General features: G+C 42.6%; 1 long non-coding RNA gene across 1 annotated transcript; it reads right to left on the minus strand.

Annotated features, from left to right (window-relative positions):
- Positions 1-2,928: 2,928 nt before the first annotated feature.
- Positions 2,929-7,417, minus strand: LOC311424733. The gene is made up of 3 exons (XR_014686172.1): positions 7,272-7,417; positions 4,398-4,467; positions 2,929-3,320 (listed from the first exon to the last, which is right to left on the minus strand). It is a non-coding gene; the product is annotated as an uncharacterized lncRNA (long non-coding RNA).
- Between the last annotated feature and the right edge of the window lie 11,567 nt (positions 7,418-18,984).

An 18,984-nucleotide genomic window follows, 5' to 3' on the forward strand; every position in this document is an offset into this window, starting at 1 on the left:
CAAACTATCGATTCATAAGCACCTAGAGGATAATAAGGTAATAAAAAACAGCTAGCATGGATTTAAGAAAAATAAATCACGCCAAGCCAGTTTCATTTTCTGCTCCGACGGGGCAGCTGGGCTGCTGGATAGCAGGAGGCAGGAGCCTGGCTGTGCCTTGACTCAAGGAAGGTTTACCTTGCTGCCCTGGTGACACTCGTAAATCAGCTGGGAATATCTGGCTGCCTTGAGCTCTGTGGGAGGCAGGAGCAGCACCTCCCTGCAAACCCCCATAAATGCTCCGAAAGCCATTTGCTGCTGCACTGGGAGAGGTGCAAGGGCTCTCAGGTAGGCATCTAAAGTTATGTAAGGGAAATGCCACCCCTAGGTGATGAGCAAAGCTATGAAGTTAAGAGAATTTGCAAACATTTTTTTGAGGTTAGGGTTAGAATTAGAAATAATTTCATGAAATTGGAGGGATGCTCTGAAGTCAACAGAATGAAATGCAGCGAATGATGGGGAGGGAGAATGGGGCATCCCTGGGTGGGAAGAGGATGGGGGGTGTAAATGGCCTGCAGACAAAGTGTTAGTCAGTAACAAAAAGGTGTTGCGGGGAAAGCATATCCTGTTCCAAGAGGTCGTCAGGAGTGTTTCATGGAATATTTGGGATCATTGCTCCATTATCTCCAATCTTCAGCCCAGTTTTGTTATCACACAAAGAGGTGAGCATGCTGGAGTGGAGAGGAAGGCAAGAAAAATGACAAGCATTTGAGAGAGTGGGAATGAGAAAGAATATGGGATATTTTTATTTTTATTTTATTTTCCCCAGAAAAGCCTGCAGGAGCAATAGGCATAATTGGGGAACAGCTTCTACAGAACTACTTCATGTAGAGGAATTATTATAAAGGGTTGTTTTCCATGTCTCATTCATTTCTCAAAAGGACAGCACTGCTGTGAGTTGTCTTTATATCTCTTCTGGCTGAGAAGACAATGACTGAGAGAACCATGTGTTAATTGGGGGCTCAAAGTCAGCATGCTCATTCACTTGAGTTGTAGCGGTGGGGCCCCATAATCACGGGAGCACAGGGAAGGGCATCTCGTTAACCATTTAAACCCAACTTCGATTAAGAACACCAGGGTATTTTTCATGCCAGTCCCCCCCTACGTGGTCATGCTGATGGGCTCAGCACATCTGCACCCACATCAGCGATGAGCAGCATCAACAAAAGAAGCACTTAACAGCCGGATTGGTGCAAGTGTTTGGGGCTGGCCAGATCTGAAAATGCATGAAATAAGTCCATGGTGTTGAGTTGAATTAAGGTGTTGGGCTATTGTTGTTGGCTGGTTGGTTCATTCTGTTCACCAGCAGCTCAGTGACAGCCCCATGTGTCAGAAAAAAAAAAAAAGTGTTAAAAAATGAACAGAAATGCTGATTTTTACAACACCACAACATTGGTTTCTTCAACTCATTTGCCCCATAAGGACTCAGGTGTTTTGTCTCCCTGAGGTCCCCAGTGTGATGGCAGGGATGAGGAAGGTCTGCAGACAGTTTCTGCCACAAGCTGGAGGAGGGCACAGAAAACTGCCCTCTTCTGGATGACACTGACATAAATTATTTATTTGATTTTATTTTTCATCTGGTGGAGAAACTGCTTCTGAAACAATGTCCCTTGAGAAAGCTTGCTTTAACTGATACTTGAAACAGACTTCATTCATGCTGCCAGCAGCAATGATCCCTGCTGATTAAAGAGTAAATAGACCCTATTCTTGCTGAATTGTTTCTTTTTATACAGGGTCTGGAACATTTAACAGTCAGTTTTAGCTTATGTTCATAAGAAGACGGCCAACACCAGTTTTAACATCCAGCAAGACATAGTATTGCAGGATACTCCAGGGAGTCCTTGACAAGATGGTTCTTCTGTATATTCAATAAGTGCTTGAGCTGTGTTATTATGAGAGGTTCAGTGCCTGGCATGGAGTGAAAAGGGAACAGCTTCACACCTTACAGGGCCTGTGGTATTGTTTGTGTAGTGTGTTTGCATGCCCTCAGCTGTTTTGGGGCAAATCAGTCCCTTTGAACACATCTCACTACATGGCCATCCCTTCTCCTGTGCTACGATACAAACACGGAAGGTCCTACACCATCACAGAGGGACCTCCCCAGGTGCTACCATCCCTACAGAAATGATGTCTTACATCACGGTGGACCCTCCCTGCATCCTGCATCACCCGACATCCCTACAGGGATGACAATCCTACACCACCCTGCATCCCTACAGTGGTCCTACACTATCTCTGGCTGAAGATTGAAGTGATGGCAGGGCAGCTCATCTTCACCAGTGCAAGCAATTGGAGGTCAGACCCTGCTCCTGAGTCCTGCAAAGAGCTCAGCAGCTGAGAAATCCCCTTTCTGCACTACTGGTGCCCTGGAGGGCAGAATTTTTCCTGGACTCACCCATTCACCCACTGTTTGTAGGGTTCCAGCCTGATGGGAGAATGAGTTAATGATTAATCATGATAATCGTGAGAGTGGACTGAAACCCTAGTTTTAATGACTGGCTTTACTACAATATTTGCACATTATATTGGGAGCCCTGCAAGTAATTGCCAAGATGATGTGGTGCACCTTTAACTCAGATCACTTTGCTGTGTATAGGGAAACTCCTAAAAAGCTTAATCTGGCACAACTGATGAAGGTGGTGAACCATAGAGCTGGGATATCTCAGATCAACTTTGCCACTGAAATGGAGGTATCCTATAGCAATACTTATACCTATATCCTAACAAGGGAGAGGAGACAGCCAAGCAGGGATTGCCTAACTGGAGTACAAGCACCTGCATAAGCATATCAGATGTCTGCACCTCAAACACGGTGTTTATAGAGGTCAGATGATTGCCAGGTTTGTGGCTATTTAGATAAGAATAGAAGTTATCAGAAGGCTCAAAATCTGCTTTTCTGATACATTTATTCCTTGAAGATAAAACTTCCTTCCCAAACGGTTAAAGAAAAGTTGCAGTACAATTTCAGTCTGCTCTTTGTGCCACCTGGCACGGTGCTGAGCTTTGGGAGCACACCACGTGTGGACTGATGGCTTAGATCCATCTTGTGTAAGAATGAGATGGACAGATCCAAGTTCCTTCAAGCTTGAGAGGAGACTAGAATTTATGGCCTGGGCAGGGTGCCCTGGGTCTGAATTGCAACAGAGTGGATTTAGGTTTGCATCAGGAAGCCTTTTCCAGGAGCAAGGATGGTTAGGAGGTGCTGTAAGCTGCTGGAGGAAAGCATCACATTGCTCGCCTGTCCGCGTGTCTCACACCCTTCACTTGAGAGGATCAGACTCCTGCTCAGACAAGAAAAAAAAAAAAAAAAAAATCAGATATGTTTTTATTCTTTGCAGCTCTTCTGTCTCTCTGACAGGTCTGAGATCTCCCCGGGGGAAAGAGGGCCACAGAAGTGGGTATGGATGAGGCCTTTTAGATCTTTTGCTGGGATCTGACTTTCTGGGTAACAATTTATGAGAAAAGATCACTTAGGAAATGGGGACCTACCCAACTGATTAAATGCTAAATATTCACAAAATTCATGTAGCATGAACCAGAGAAGACCTTGATTATTTTCCCCTGGGTTGTATCGCTCATCAAGAGCCTTGAAATAAAATGCTAATTTGCCAAGACCTGGTGAATATTCACTGCTCCCAAGCCTTTCTTCAATTAGCACTTGAAAACCACAGGTTCCTTCACAAGCCACCCTTGATGTTTTATAAATGTTATTGCTAAGACAGTTTTGACTTCCTTTAATGCATTTTTTACAGCTGCAGCAGTGATATTATTTCAGTTGAAGCTGCAGACTGTCATCTTGAGAAGAGACCTCAGCTACCTCTCATGGGATATTTCTAAAGTGGCAAATTCTATCTAACTTTAAGTTAATAACCTGCCAGAGGACTCTGTTTCACTTCTACGGTGCAATCTCAGCTGCAGAAGTAGTGGTGAGGAGCATTTTGAAGCGTGGTGCAAGTGCACAGGTACAGAAAAGCTTTCTGAAGAGGACTCAATCCTTTGGCTAAATTTCGCTCTTTGGATTGATGTGACTGTTTCCTTCCAGAAGAGCACCTGAGTGTGCAGGAAGCAGGGTGGTCATGAAAATGATGCAATGGATACTGCAGCAAATAAGCTTTCTTATAATTCAGGAAGAAGCCTGACTGGCTCATTAAAATCTACCTCTGTGCTATTTTGCAGTGTTTCTTCCAAGGGATTGCTGAAAAAAATAATAAATAAAATAATAACAATAACAATAGTAAGAAGAATTATAATGATAATAATAATAATAATAACAAAAAACAAAAACAAACAAACAAAGACAAACACAAAACCAAACCAAACGTGAACTGTCTTCAAAGTGCTGTTTGTTACTTTCCTACCTGGTGTCTGATGAGAAACATCCACCCCCTTTCTTCAGGATAAAACTCACGTATGGAGACAGACACACTCCTGGTAGATGTAAGAGAAGCACAAGGAGAGTCTGTAATGATCATACTGGAAATGAAGCGGGTGGGAGGAACAAAAGCAATGAGGCTTGTGTTAAATTTCTCAGGACCTTAACTCCCAGTGTGTGTCCCAGCCCAGTCCACCACCTAACCAACAAACATTTGTTTTGCACTGTAGGAAGCAAATGTGGCAGAAGGCAGAAGAAGGGGTTAGCCTGAGACAGATCTCCTGGAGGACCACGTGCTGATGTCTTAACTGGGTATTTGGGTTCAATCCCTGCCTACTGACTTCTTCTGTTTAAGCAAGAAACAAAAGGAAAATACCAAGGAGGGAATTGCCCGTTTCTCCTGTGACAGGTTACCTGAAATCTGGTAGTAGCAATAATCTGGAGGTAACCATAATCTGGCTCTAAAACACACACTCTGACGTTAGTATTCTTCAACCATTATGAGACCCAGTGATTTTACCAAGCAGTAGACACAGTGATGATGTTGTTTAGGTTAGACCCATGTTTTCTAAATTCAGGAGGAATGTTTTTACTGGCTCCAGCTGGCTATAGATTGGATCTGTAAAGCACATCCTCATATGAGCTCTGCTACAAAGCAGTCTCAGCTGAATGAGTCAATTTTTCGGAGATGTGCTCTCACATTTTAGTACCCAAACAGTGGACCCATGCCACAACAGCCAACATACGCCTGCTCTTCATGCAGAACTACTAAAGCATAAAGATACACAAACTCTGCTCTAAGCTGTTTAAAGGGAACCCCAGTGCTCAGCTGGATAAGCACAGCTCACAAGCCAGGCTCTAATTCTTTCTCTGATTCCCAAAGCCTGCAGTGTGTGTGGATGTAAGGCTTTGTGAAATGCATGGCAGCTGCCCAGAGAAGCTGTGTTCCAGAGCAGTCAGTGTTTTTTGTTGCATTTCTATCTTTAGCAAGAGAAAAAGGGGTAGAGACAAGACGGCAGCCACTAGAGATATTTGTACAAATTCATCCCATCCTACAGCCCTGCTTTTGTTTTCTATAACTGCCTGGAATACTTCCCAGAGTTCATGGCAGATTAGATTTTAAAGCTTTGATTTCTTTTATTATATATGGATATACAACACGGGTGAGGGAAAACCTTCCTCTTGACCCTCTGCTTAGCTTGTCACTGCTGCTGGTACTGAGATGTACCTAGACAGCATCCTGGATATTTCTGCACTGTACTGCTGTGCTATTCTGTGCCCATGGTTTGCCATCTGTATAAAGTGAAAAATAATAATAATAGAAACAAACAAACAAACAAACAAAAAAGCAGTGTCTTGATTAAAGCTAGAGCCATTTTTACTTCTGAGCATTGTGCCACAGGAACAAGCTGGAAAGTAATGGTGACCTATCTTTGGCCATCCAGAAGTGGAATCTAGTCCAAGATAATCCTTGTGTAATCTGTGCTACCCATTTGGGCTTCCTCTGGTCACTGAGAGGCCTCTTTGGGTGGCAATTCCTCGCCCCCTGCCTTTGGGGAGACCCTCTGTATCATGTGCATTGCTGATGGAGGTCAGGCTGGTCCCAGAGCCATCACCACCTGGCAGGGAGACCAGTGAGAAATTGAAGTGTTAGGGGGATAGACTGGCAAAACCCTGGGGGTTGCAGTCAGGATAATTGCTTAAAAGATTGAGGGATTTTCTCTAGGGAGCAGAGCCAAGTCACAGCACTGCCTACTTTTTATTAATGATACCCCCATACACAAACTTGGAACCCTGACTGAGATCATGCTGGAAACACACCATGTGGTGAGCAGAAATAGAAGCAGAAATTGTTATTTACCCCAGGGCAAGCGTCTTTGTGGTAGAGCCTACAAACTCCTGTATTTCCCTGATTTTTTTTTTTTTTTTTTTTCCACTTTAATTTATTAGTCTTTTATTTATTTATTGAGCTGGTTGCTTGTAAATGCAGTGCCCACTCCAGACCTGAAGCTCTGTTACAGGCACTGTAGTGCTCACACGAGGCATTGCATTTGATGTTGCTTCTCAAGACTTTAAATGGAAGTGGCTCTTTCAGATGCTGGGGCTGAATATCAAACTGTGCTGCAGGTTTTTGCATTCCTGCAAGGAATGACATTTAGGAAAGATGTCGCGTGCATCAGTGAATACCAAACTAGGGAGAAGGTTTGGGAAAAGCGTGAAGAAATGGTGTTTTCTGATGTAAAGGTATAGTTTCAGAGGGTTCGTGCAATCCCTCACTTGAGGCCAGCCGTAAAGGAGAATGGGCACACACACACACAGAAAATAATAATAATAATAAGTAAAATCTAGGCATTCTCAGAAGGAGCTTGTGAAAATATCTGAATTTAAAGTTAGAAAAAATGATCATAATTTCACAGAATCACAGAATTTCTAGGTTGGAAGAGACCTCAAGATCATTGAGTCCAACCTCTGGGCTACAGAAAATAGCCAGGGAAGTCAATGGTTTTGGCTGGAAAGCAGTGTAGCAGTAGCTTAAGACAAAAAAAACTAATGCTACCGAGGAGGTGAGGAAGCAAGGGAGGTGGAAATGCTGCAGGGAAATCCTACAGTCCACCAACCACGGAGCTTTCAGCAACCAGCCTTAAGGACTACAGGTGGTATGAAAGCAAGCATCAGCCCAAGCTGTGTCCTTTCTTTGGCCAAAGATGCTCTATTAGTGTGAAGTGAATTGAAAAATGGAACAAAGATGTAAGCTGGACACTGCTCCAAGACAAAAATTAATATTCAGGAAATAGGGCACCTGTATTTGGACTAACAATGCACAAATATTATGGGTAAGATGAATTTCAACTAACCTTACCTGTATAAAAGGTAGGATCGTGGACAATCAGCTGAGAGTTGCAGCAGGAGAAAGGAGCACTCCCACCAAGCAGACCATCTAACTGGGGTCAGATATAAGCTGAATTGCCTTCTGTAAGCAACCATCTCTCTCCACTGACTACAGAGGGAGCCTGAATCTCTGCCTTAAATTAGAGGCATCATCCTCAGGTAGCTGCATTTGACTGATGGAATCAAATCAACCCCTGATTCTCGTTAAGGGAGTTGAAACAACAAAAGAGCATCCCTGAAGGGAGGTAGATAGCATCTATATAGATAAAGTTAAATGTGAAACATAAAAATAGATAAAGGAAGAGCAATATCTCCTCAGAAAGAGTATTATCCCCGAGCATATATCATGATAAAAAAGTGTTGATTCTGCTGAAAAATTTGGTGACAAAGCAAAGCTGAAAACAATGTAATAAAAAAAGTGAGAGCTAAGGTGGTGGCAGTTATAACAAAAAAAGGATGATTGCCATAAGTTCAGCACATCCACATGTTGCTCCTAAGGAGGCTGCAGTGCCTTTGGTCTGTTTTTTGATGTCCAAAACCATTAGGTACTCATCTCCCACCCAAACCCCGGTACAAGGGGGGTGAGATTAATCTCACTCAGCTATAGCTGCCCGAAGTTAGTCCATCAGTCTCAGCTGTCCGAGCTCCCTCCAGAGCCCACAGAGGGAAGCAAAAGTTTCTAAAGGAGATTCACCTCCTTTTAATACCACTGTCTGGAATAGTGAGACGAACTGCTCTCCAACAGTTCCCATCTCTGGATTTGGACAACTCACTCCTGAACAGCTACGTCTAGTTGAGAAGAACCACAGCCTTTGCCCTGCTCTTTTTTTGGGGGGGAGGGTTAGAAATCCCTATCTGTCCTCTTCCAGCAGCTGTCTGATTGCCTTGCAGACTCCCCAGATGCATTTTGCCAGGTATAAGCCTCTGAAAAACAGGACTTTAACTGCTTTGTAACTTCTGCTCATATTGTTGCTCCAGCTTGTATATCTGTGCATCTCATCTGCTTCCTCTTCCTCCAGCAGCTTTTCATTCCCTGCTACAATGAAGTGCCTAATATTAGATGGCCACAATCTCTCTCAGTGTGGGAAATGGCAAGGCTTTTGGAATAAGGGTGGTGACCTCCTCTACACATAGGAGGGAGCCTTGGTCGTATAGTACCTGGAGCTGTACGTGGCTTCCAGGAATAGCTGTATTGTCCAAGGCCAGAAGGGATGGGTATAACCTCGAGGCAAACGGCATCTTTCCCTTCTTTGTTAAAGAAGAGGGGAAAAAAACCTCAAAGAAAAGCCTTTCCCTAAAGGAACTGAAATGTTTATTTTGCAATGTGAGAAGGTGGTCCTAAGGGGAGTTTCTTTTTTATTTATTTATTCATTTGTTCTTTGAACAAGGAAGATGTAGTGTTGCTTTCCTAATGTCCTACCTAGACTACTTTGCTTGAAGACAACCATGCAAAGGGTAAGCGATTCTGTACCCACACTCACAGCTTCCCAGCAAACAGCTCTGCAAATTGGACTCTGCCAATTGGTGATAAATAGGCTTTAATTTTCTGGTGTTTGCTCCCAGAGGTAGCCAAGCAAAGATTATTTCTGTTTAGGGACTGATCTGACATGTGGGTCTTAGAATCTGAAGGGTGTCTGTAGGTAAATCTGCGTTCATTGTCTGAAGGGGTCATTCAGAAATATGATTAAGTGACCATGCACATACACACCCATGGAAATATGCGTACTGTTTTTTCTGCAGGGTTTTCAAGTAGTATTTGCAAGGCAATCTTTTCCATAAAGTCCTGAGGAGGAAAATCCTAACTATGCTTTTCATAACACAGCGTAGTTCTTTTAACCACAACAAAAAGTGATAGAAAATTCATGTTTGTCCAAGTGCTTTACAGATCCCCAGTCAATATATATATGTCTTAGGCCAAACCTATACTTCAAAAGATTTTCTGACAATGTTACACAGCAAAGGGTGATGTTTTACAGCCATTGCCCTGTGACACATGCAGTTATGTTGTTGAAAATGGAGCTTTAACTGACCTACTTATTTTTATTCATCTCACCAGAATAGCAGCTCTACAGGCTGGAAACCTAGCTTTTATCAAGGAGAACTCTGCCCAAGCAAAGTGACTTTGGCCATCTGTTCCCACAGATCTTAGCTTTTGGCTTAGCTCAAGGTGGGGTCCCAAAACTTTCTGGCTGGGGGGAGAATTGGTCAGTTATTGCATAACATTCAATAAGGTTTTATTCTTGAATTAAAATTTATTTTTTTGGTCAGTTGGTTGGTGTTCTGTTTTGTTTTCAGATTCACCCCAAATGGTGTTTCTACATAATTAAGTAGGTCTTTTCACCCTTGTCCTAATAAGAGGCTGCTGATGTCGCAGGAGATCTGCTAGTTTAAAGCCGACGTGGAACATATGTTCTCGTCCTTTGGCCTCTTCACTACTGGATGTTACAACTGAAACGCAGAGCCCCGAATGCCCAGGGATTTCCAAAGGCCAGAAGACATCTGTTTGCAATCACAGATGTTTGCAAGTTAACACAGGGAAGAACTGATATTAGAGAAATCCAGAGCTGACTCAAATTCTGGAAATTAGACATAAATTATCTCTCGATGAAGAATTAAACAGGGATAAAAACATTGAAGCATAAGAAACAGTAAAAAAAAGGAACTCATTCATCATGATGGAACTGAAATAGCTTTGGATTTTCTTCTTGCCACTCACCCTGTTTGGCAATCTTGGACTCACAGATGCACCACAAGGGATTACAACAAGGGTACGGTGGAGCTGGGTCCATCCCAAGACAAAAACTCACCATAAAGGCAATGCAGAGACACTGGGGGACTCTTACTGAGAATCAGCCAGGAGAAGTTGGGAAGATCACTTAAGATTGTTGTCTAGACTGTTCTTCTAGGCAATGACACACAGCTCTGACATGAAATTCCTGCTGTATGAGAAATATCTGAAAGTCCTTGGGATCAAGGCATGGGAGGTGCCTGTTTATCCATAATCGCCATCAAGACAGCTTATATCAGCCACTTGTATCTGAGAGGATGGCTGCTGTGGTGAATATGGGATGTGAACTTGTGTGTGAAATGGCCCTAATTAATCAGGAGTCTTTGCATCAGAGAGCATTGTCTCTGAAGACAGCATGCTCTACATATATCTCCACAATTCAGTGTGGAGGGAAGATAACCAAGCTAGTTTACAGGAACTGGTCTTGCTGTAGTAGGAAGAAATGCCCACACAGGCTCATTTTACTCTGTTTTCAGCAGGGAACATATATATAGCAGCCACATGGCTATATATATATATATATATGATAGATATGTGTGCTGCAGCATTGACACAAACATGAGTTGAGAACCTCTTCCAAACCGAAGAGGTGTAACAGAGAATGGTGGCTGAGGGATGTAGGGCATGAAAAAAGGGAAGAGATGTGACAGCAAAGCAGAAACCCACAGGGATGTCTGAGTGGCACAAATGTCAGCTTTTCTGTGTGCAAAGTGGATTTTTATCTCCAACGAGTTCCTATTTTCTCTCTGTAAACAAAGAGTAAGTTGTCCACTTGCTCCACTTATACTGAATGGCACAATAAAATATTTTTTTTTCAGCAGATGCCTATGGCTAAAGCAAAATTCATTCAAAAAATAATTTATTTCTACAGAAAGTGTGGGAGTGCTAGCCCCTGATGCTGTCTATTCCCATCCATCCCTTTTATTGGGAAGTATCAACACATATTCTTCCAGTGAGGTCTGTTTAATGGCACCCAATAAAATTGATTCATTACTCATTTTCTTCTTATTATCTTTCAATTGCTCCAGCTCTTGATACCACTTAAAGGGGACATAAGCTCTTGATAACCACTATGTGCCACTAATGTGATAATACTCCTAGGAGAGAATGCTTTCCCTCCAGGCTTTCAATAGACTATGCGTCTTTCTCATGAACTTCTTATAATGTGTTTGGACAGGTTTGCTTTACCTGGAGGTAGACCACCATGGTAAGGAGTGAGAACACAAATATACTTCTTGGAAAAGACATCTCAAGTGCTCTGTGGGTGTCAATGAGAAGCTTTTAGTGTTGTGAAACTGTTTTACTCACAGGAGCCGGCTCTTGAGCTCTCCAGAAAGAAGTCTGAAACCACTGAGAGTGAAACTCAACTTCTGTGCTCCTCTTTGGCATAAAACCAAAGCTGTTTAAACTCCAGGAGAACAAAGACTTTCTGTTTCCAATCAGCCTTGGAAAATGACCCAGGGAGGAGACAGGAGTTGCTGACTTTGTTTTGGGGTAGGAGGGAGAATGGTTCAAACTTCTTTATGGACTGGGAAGGATTACAACCACAGTGAATTTAAGGTAGTTTTGCAGATTCCAGTTTGTCTTCTGGGAGAAGAAGTCCCCATGGATGCTCATTGAGGGCTTAATTTAAAGAGACTGAAAACAGTGTAGATCCAGTACAGAAAACTTTTACATACGGGCATAATTTTGTCATATGAGTCACGGCCCTATGAGAAATCTCTGCTCCCATGGGACCATGACTTGTTATCTCTTGGTTGGATTTAGGACTCTTCTCATCTTCTCATCATACTCAAACATGGGAACTAGGAAGCCTCAAGCATAGGTATACTATTTGCTAGTTACCCTATAGTGATATGATTTTCCAAGCCCAGTACCTATAGTGATTTCCCCATAAGTTAGAGAGGGAGTTAATATTTTAAATGTAGATGTCGAAATATGTCCTTATTCAGGCAGATGGATATAACCTTAAGCATTTTACAGAATCTGATTTCTTTTTAATTAAAGGAGCCCTTTCTTTATTAATAACTTTAAAAACCTTATTTGCCATTAAATTCTTTAGGAGTCTCTTAGGAAAATAATTTCCTGCTGCCATTTTTACTCAGGTTTGGATCTCCTATCTCTTGTCACCTGTAACAAAGTGCTATAGGAAGGAGCATTGCTGTATTGCTTTCATGTTCTCCATCAGCCCTGATACGGCTGGTTGTTCTAAAGCTTCATACATAATATATGTCATGTCTTAAAGCAGCCCTGTAAACGACTGTACAACTGTAAAGGTTTTAAAACTCAACTAGCCTCCAGCTACCAGCTATAAAAAGGCATTTAAGAAGATTAGCATTAAAACTACCTGGTGAGATGAAAAATGGAGAGGCAGAATGGCCTAATGATGGATCATTGGGCTGTGACCAGTGACGTGGCAAAGTCACCTTTCTGTGCCTCAAACGGGCAAGTGCTGATGCTAATCCTTTTTGGAAATTGTTCTGTAAATGCATGGTTTGCCCTCACAAGGGCCCTCTTTCTCAGCACACTGAGTGAGGATTTTCCAAGCAGTCCAAAGGAAATGTTGTGCCTTTTCCCACTGGATCTGAATTTGCTCTGCCTCCTTTGAAAATTATGCCTCTGCTGAACAAACACCTTTGAATTACTTTGTGTATCTTCCATCGTTGTTGAATTTTCTGTCTTTTTTGCTGTAGCAGAGTGTGCTGAAATTGCTGGACAAATGTCTTTGGAGCCTATTCTGACAGGAGGTGGGGTCCCAACTGTACCAGGAATGTATTTATAGTGGATTTTTTTATTATTATTATTATTATTATTATTTATTTTTTTTTTTAATATTTGTGCTGAAAATCAAGTCCATTTTAAGGCTTGGCATGACTGAAAGTTCCTCCTCTACCTCTCTTCCCTGTGCTGTCATAGCAATGAGACTGGGATATGCCTCCATGTATCTAGCTCACCAGTTCCATTCTACTGCTGGGCCGGGCACAAGTTATCTTATAAGAACATAAGAGTCATACTAAAGGCCTCACAGACTTCAGTTTCCTGATTTTCCACAGTGCTCATAATAAATTACCACAATTATGTACTGACATTTTTCTGGAACAGAATCACAATTCCTGGTTCTGGGCTGCTTTCTTGGGTACCCAGAAGCTCTCAAGGGCATTATTGAAGTATGTATGAGGTGAGATTAATCTGAAGGTTCAAATTCAGGTGTCTTCATACGGCCTGCATGCCTGAACTTGGTGGATATCTGGTCAGAGCAGTCAGTCAACTCTACAAAGCAATTCAACTCACCCCTACCTTGGGTACCAGCATTTACTCAGCTGTCTTGTTCTCCAGACCCTACTGATAATCTGGCTGCTGGATTTCTATTGACATTGAGCTTGGACACCTGGTGGTATAGGCTTTGGTTACCTAAAGCAGAAAATCTTCTACCAGATGCATCAGAAGACATGTTTGAGACCCAATCCTTTTAATGTGGTAGTTGGAGACCAAAGGGGACACACTAAGACAAATCACGGGGCACTGAACATCTCCATTTGGGTACTTGAATTCATCTCCTGACCTACATGGAGATGCCTGCATTGGTGGTGCCTAGATTTAAGTGTGCTAATCTGGAGCTGCATCCCAACAACCTAATTTTGTAGGTATGCTTCTTGTAAAGCCAAATGGGAGTCAAGAGCGATATCAGTGAAGCCTGCATCCCGATGACGGAGGGGAAATGCAACACGCCCAAATAAACCTTTCAAATGCTAGGAATCAGCACATCCCAGTTACGTGGCAGTGACATTACACCTGGCAGTTTAAGAAGGACATGTTACATGATCTTCCATCCCTGGCATTTCTAACTTCTTGCTTTTTAAACAGAAGATGTTTGCCCTGGCCCTGTCTTGTCAGCATCTCCTCCAGCATCCCCCTTTGCCATAGCTCTTGCTTTGCACTCTTTGTTCATGCTAATGTATTGAACTGCCTCTTGTGAATCCTGGAGAAACAGGATATTTCATAGACAGTAACAAAATTAATTAATACTAGACTATGAGCATGATTTGTTTACCCAAACACTACTTTAAACCCAGTGCTTTTCAGCAGGCACTTCCACTTGACAGGACAGGGCAATATCTTTTTGTTTGTAAGGAGGCAAATTAAAGAACAGTGAGACAAGCACTAAACTGATTTGTCAGGGTAAAACCTTCTCTTGTTTTTACAACATGAAATTATAGAAGTGAACGTGAAAACAGAAGTTGTTTGTGTTGAGAAAATAAAAACATTATTCCTGCCTGTGTAAAGAGGCATATTAAAACATTTTCAGAGTAATTAAACCTATTCTTTTCTTGAAAGAACTTTTACATTTATATAGAATCATAGAATCATTAAGGTTGGAAAAGCCCTCCAAGATCATCTGGTCCAACCATCCCCCTACCACCAATGTCACCCACTAAACCATGTCCCTAAGCACCACAACCAACCTTTCCTCGAACACCCCCAGGGATGGTGATGCCACCACAACTATAGTGAAAGGTGGTCAGTAGACCCACCCAATGCTGGTGAATTCTTCTTGTATTTACCATTCTCATGTTGTTTGCTGCAAGGGGAGATGTCCAGCCTCCAGGCCAAGTTGTGGCCATTCAACTCATGGCTGGCCTCCTCCAGGGCCACCAGCTGTGTCCACATACATTGGTGCTTGGCCATGGGCTCCTCCTGGATTCACATGGCATCTCTCTGGTCCTAAGATCAGAGTTAATTTTTAGGGCAAAATGCATCCCAATGGAGTGGCATTTCTGTACTACATCCCTCCATTGGGATCCTGGCAGAGTGTCCTAGGGGTACTTGAGGATTTGAGGCTTACTCGGATAGTATTGGAGGATTGGGTAGGACAGAAGGAGGCAAATTTAGCATGGGTCATACTGCCTACAAAGGGAAATCCTTCAAACAACCCCTGAATACACCCAGGGTTCAGCTCAAAGGGAACTCGTTTGTTCAATCCAAAAGAAAACCTGGGAGATAAATAATATTTATGTCCCACAGCTGATACAAAAGCAACAAGAATGTGCCATGAAAGTAGGATACTTCACAATGCAGCTGAAAACACTGAAAAGTATGGCTAGCATGGATGTCAGAAGCTGTTCCTATACTGCTCCTTGGCTTCCAGGCAGGATTTAGGAGATGGTCAGATGTCCACACTGGACAGCTGGAAAAAACCTGGACAGAGTCCTGGCCTCCAGTGGAACCAGTTAATGAAAATCAAATGGGTATATGGTTGAAGCCAGCTCTGAGTGGGGATGTCTGCTCACAGCCAAAATCCAACCTTATCTCCCTGGCTCTTCCCTGGGGGTGCCTTCCCTGGGGGTGTCTTCCCTTGGGGGTCCAGCCTTTTGGGGTTCTTAAAAACATTTTTATATTCTTAAAATCAATTGTTTGCAAACAAAGTATAAGTGACGAACAAAGACTTAAATTCTTAAGTACCTCTATGGACCTGGCTTTTAATTCCCTTACATTTCAGCCTCCCACCTGCACAATGCTTCTTTTCTGAATCTAAATGGATAAGGCAAGGATGTGGAAGAAGCAAGGACTATTTTCCCTGAGTCCAAGCAGTACCAGAGAAGAATCAGGCTTTTGCTACAAATAACCTTTACTGTACTTTTCGTCAAAACTCTATTTATGTGGCTGGATTCCCCAACAGTCCACAGAGAGCTCGGAACACCATGAAAGGGAAGTAGGAACCTGTAAAGGAGCCCTAGGGATCTAGGGCTGGATGCCACCCGTTCTGCTATCTTCTAGCTTCAAATCTGAAACAGAAAACATCTCGTTTAACAGGGGTGTGCTTTATTGTCTGTTAAGAAAATCCATCTAATGCAGATGTGGGCTCAGTAAGAGCTCACCCTGGTCCTGTGCCCCAACACTGCTGCCTTCCTCATCCTTACCACCCTCCCAGCCGTACACACTTCCAAAAGCTGCCCAGTAGGAAACCTTCTCCAAGACCAGGGAAGAGAAAAACTTGAGAACAGAAATCACTGTGCTGCAGCTGAGGATAATCTGTGCACACAAATTGGCCAGGAATTTTAGTTTTTCAACTCTTTCTTTTCCAGGAACTCTATATTTAAGGCTTGTGGGTTATTGGAGGTACAGCTAAGACCCACAAGCACATTACTTTTTATTTATTTTTTTTTAAGATGTAGTTTTAGGAATACTTCATTATCTCAGGAGGGAGTGGGCCTGACATAGATGAAGCTCTGGTGAATGGAGAAGAGGGATGTAACAGGATTTGCTTTAAAGGGCTCACTAAGATGACAAGGCTCAAATACAAGACACAAGTGACTGACAGTTTTCAGCAGTGAATCTCCAAGCAATTTATAAAGCCAGCACAGTATTTCTCTCTCCATTTTAAAGATGGGGAAACTGAGGCATGGAAACCATCTCTTGTCAGAGGTGAGCTGGGGTCTGCTATCAGAGTCTAGAGTTGGCAGTAGGTAGGACATGAACTGCCAAAGGGACGTGGCCTCAAATGAGACCAGAAAATTCCCTTTGTAAGAAAAAGTTCCTTTTCTGAAAGCTTTCACAAGAAATTCCTTCTTTATTTATTAACCCACAGCCACGTCTTGCTTGGCAGAATCCTAGTAAGTAAAGTATTTATATACCTTCGCTCCTGATCCCTGGACTGAGATACTTAGTCCTGAGCTCATTATGACCTTAAATATGTTACCTATTACCTTTAATAGCATATTGCAGACTCCTGCACTCGTATGCATTCTTATTAAATGTGTTTAGCAACCTGGCAGTGAAAAAATAGAAGTGTCAGCTCCTTCAAATTAAAATAAAAAATCAATTATGCTCTAAGGGGCAGATGGAGATTAAGCTGAATGCAATGTACATTTACACTACTGTGGAAACCGAAGCCTTTATGTGCAATTAGTGGCATTTTATTCTTAATCTTTCTCCTTAATACAGAAGGGGCCATTAAAACAGTAAAAGCCATCCACGTGCCTGCTTCACAGTCAGCTTTGGAGAGGTACTTCCAAATGTATCATTTTCATCTTATCTTTGTAGGTCAAAAACATTACTTACGTGCCCCTTTAATTCTTTGCTGTTATTTTGGGGGTAGCAGTGAATGGGGGCTGGAAAGAGGGAGGAAAAGGCCAAGTATACAGTTGCAAGATGAGTTTTTTTGTTTGTTTGTTTTTGTTTTTGTAACCTGAGAGTAATTTTTCCTGGTACTTTTTGCATATTGCATCCCTTCTAGGTTTTGTCCATCTCATTGGAAATTGCCAAAGGGAGATGTTCACAGGAGAAACTTCAGCACAAAGCATGTTGTGGACAGGCTTTTGAGCTTTTATGGGAATGTGCCAGGAGATTTAAGCCTGCAACTGACCCTCAGGAGTTGGACTTGATGATCCTTATAGTTCCCTTCCAACTTGGGATATTCTATGATTCTATGATCTCATAAATGTGATTCAGTACCAAAACTGTGGTGGTGCCTGTGCTGGTTTTTGAGTCCATTGTGCAAGAAGAGTGCACAGAGGGCTAGGACAACTCAGTGTTTTGTGTATTGTGATAGAAAATGCTCTCAGCTTGCAGCAGAAGCTCTGTTTCTCTACTGGGACACATCAGTGATGACGAGAAATGCAGATGTGAGGCAGAATTCAGCTTTTGTTTATAAGACATGAGCTCCTGCTCCTGCTTGTCGGTCAGAGAATTTGGCCTCAGTTTCCCCAGCCTCCCTTCCCAACCCCAGCTCCTAGAGGCTAAGCACACCAGGAGGTGTTTTCCTGCTGGGTAAAGGTGTGTAAATAATCAAAATAAATAAGGAAGCTGTTAATAAATGCTACAAATGAGCAAGTCCTTGCCATGGGAGTGGATCTCTTCTGTAGTGCAAGCGTGATCAATAAGACTCTCAGCTACGAGCCTCAGTATTGAACCTCTGTGCTGTGATTTATTGGATATAACACGTGCTTCCTTTTTATTTACTATTAAGGTGGAAGAGCTGCTGTTCAGCACATTTTCATAGCGTTCTTGAGCTGCAGACATGATGCACTGGCTCAGATTTTTGAGTTAATGTTAAAACCAGTTTCCTTGAGTTGTTGCAGGAGAAAGGGTAGAGCTAGAAACTGGATTTTTACCACCATGCAGGGCTGGTGCTGTAAATGAAAGGGTTCGAAGTGGTGGGAGATGCTAACCAGGTTCCTTCCCTTTCCAAAGGGAAGGTTTTACAAATACAATTCCCAAACCAGTAATCTCACTGCTGCTCGCAGTGCTTAACAAGCAGGACTTTTACTATGGAGCGTAGCGAGAGAGTTTAAATTTTGGATTAACTTCACTTATGCTAATCTCTCCTTTAGATCATGCCTTAAACACCTGCCTTCAAAGCACCCTACGCTCAACGGTAAATCGGGAGAAAAAAAAGCGTCTGCAAAACGCTTTGTAAATTTGATGTTCTTCTCCAGAAGATGGCACTGTGAAACTAGGCTTAGAGCATCCCTGTGCCAGCTTCCAGGAGAGTTTTACCTTTTTTACGTGGTATCAAGCTCCACTATTTGCACCACCTGCAGGACTGACGCCATTTATTTAGGTTTATGAGAAGTCCATATACTGTGTGCAAATAGAGAATCACAGAATGGTTGGGTTGGAAGGGACCCCTGAAGATCATCCAGTCCAACCCCCCTGACGAACAGGATCACCTAGAGCACATTGCACAGGATCACCTCAGCCCTGTGTTAAGCTTGTGGGACACTCTGAGTCCTTGAGGCTCCTGGCTAAATTGGGGCCAGAAAAGGATGTGAAGATGCACACCAATCCATAAATCCTACCAAATGCTCTCCCCCAGGGCATTTATCTTCCCAAGCCTGGAAAAAAGATAGAAGTTGGGAGTGTTAATGTCATATGGTTTGTATGCGCATGTTATTGC

Source organism: Aythya ferina, assembly GCF_964211825.1.
Source record: "Aythya ferina genome assembly, chromosome: 1".
Classification (NCBI taxonomy): Eukaryota; Metazoa; Chordata; class Aves; order Anseriformes; family Anatidae; genus Aythya; species Aythya ferina.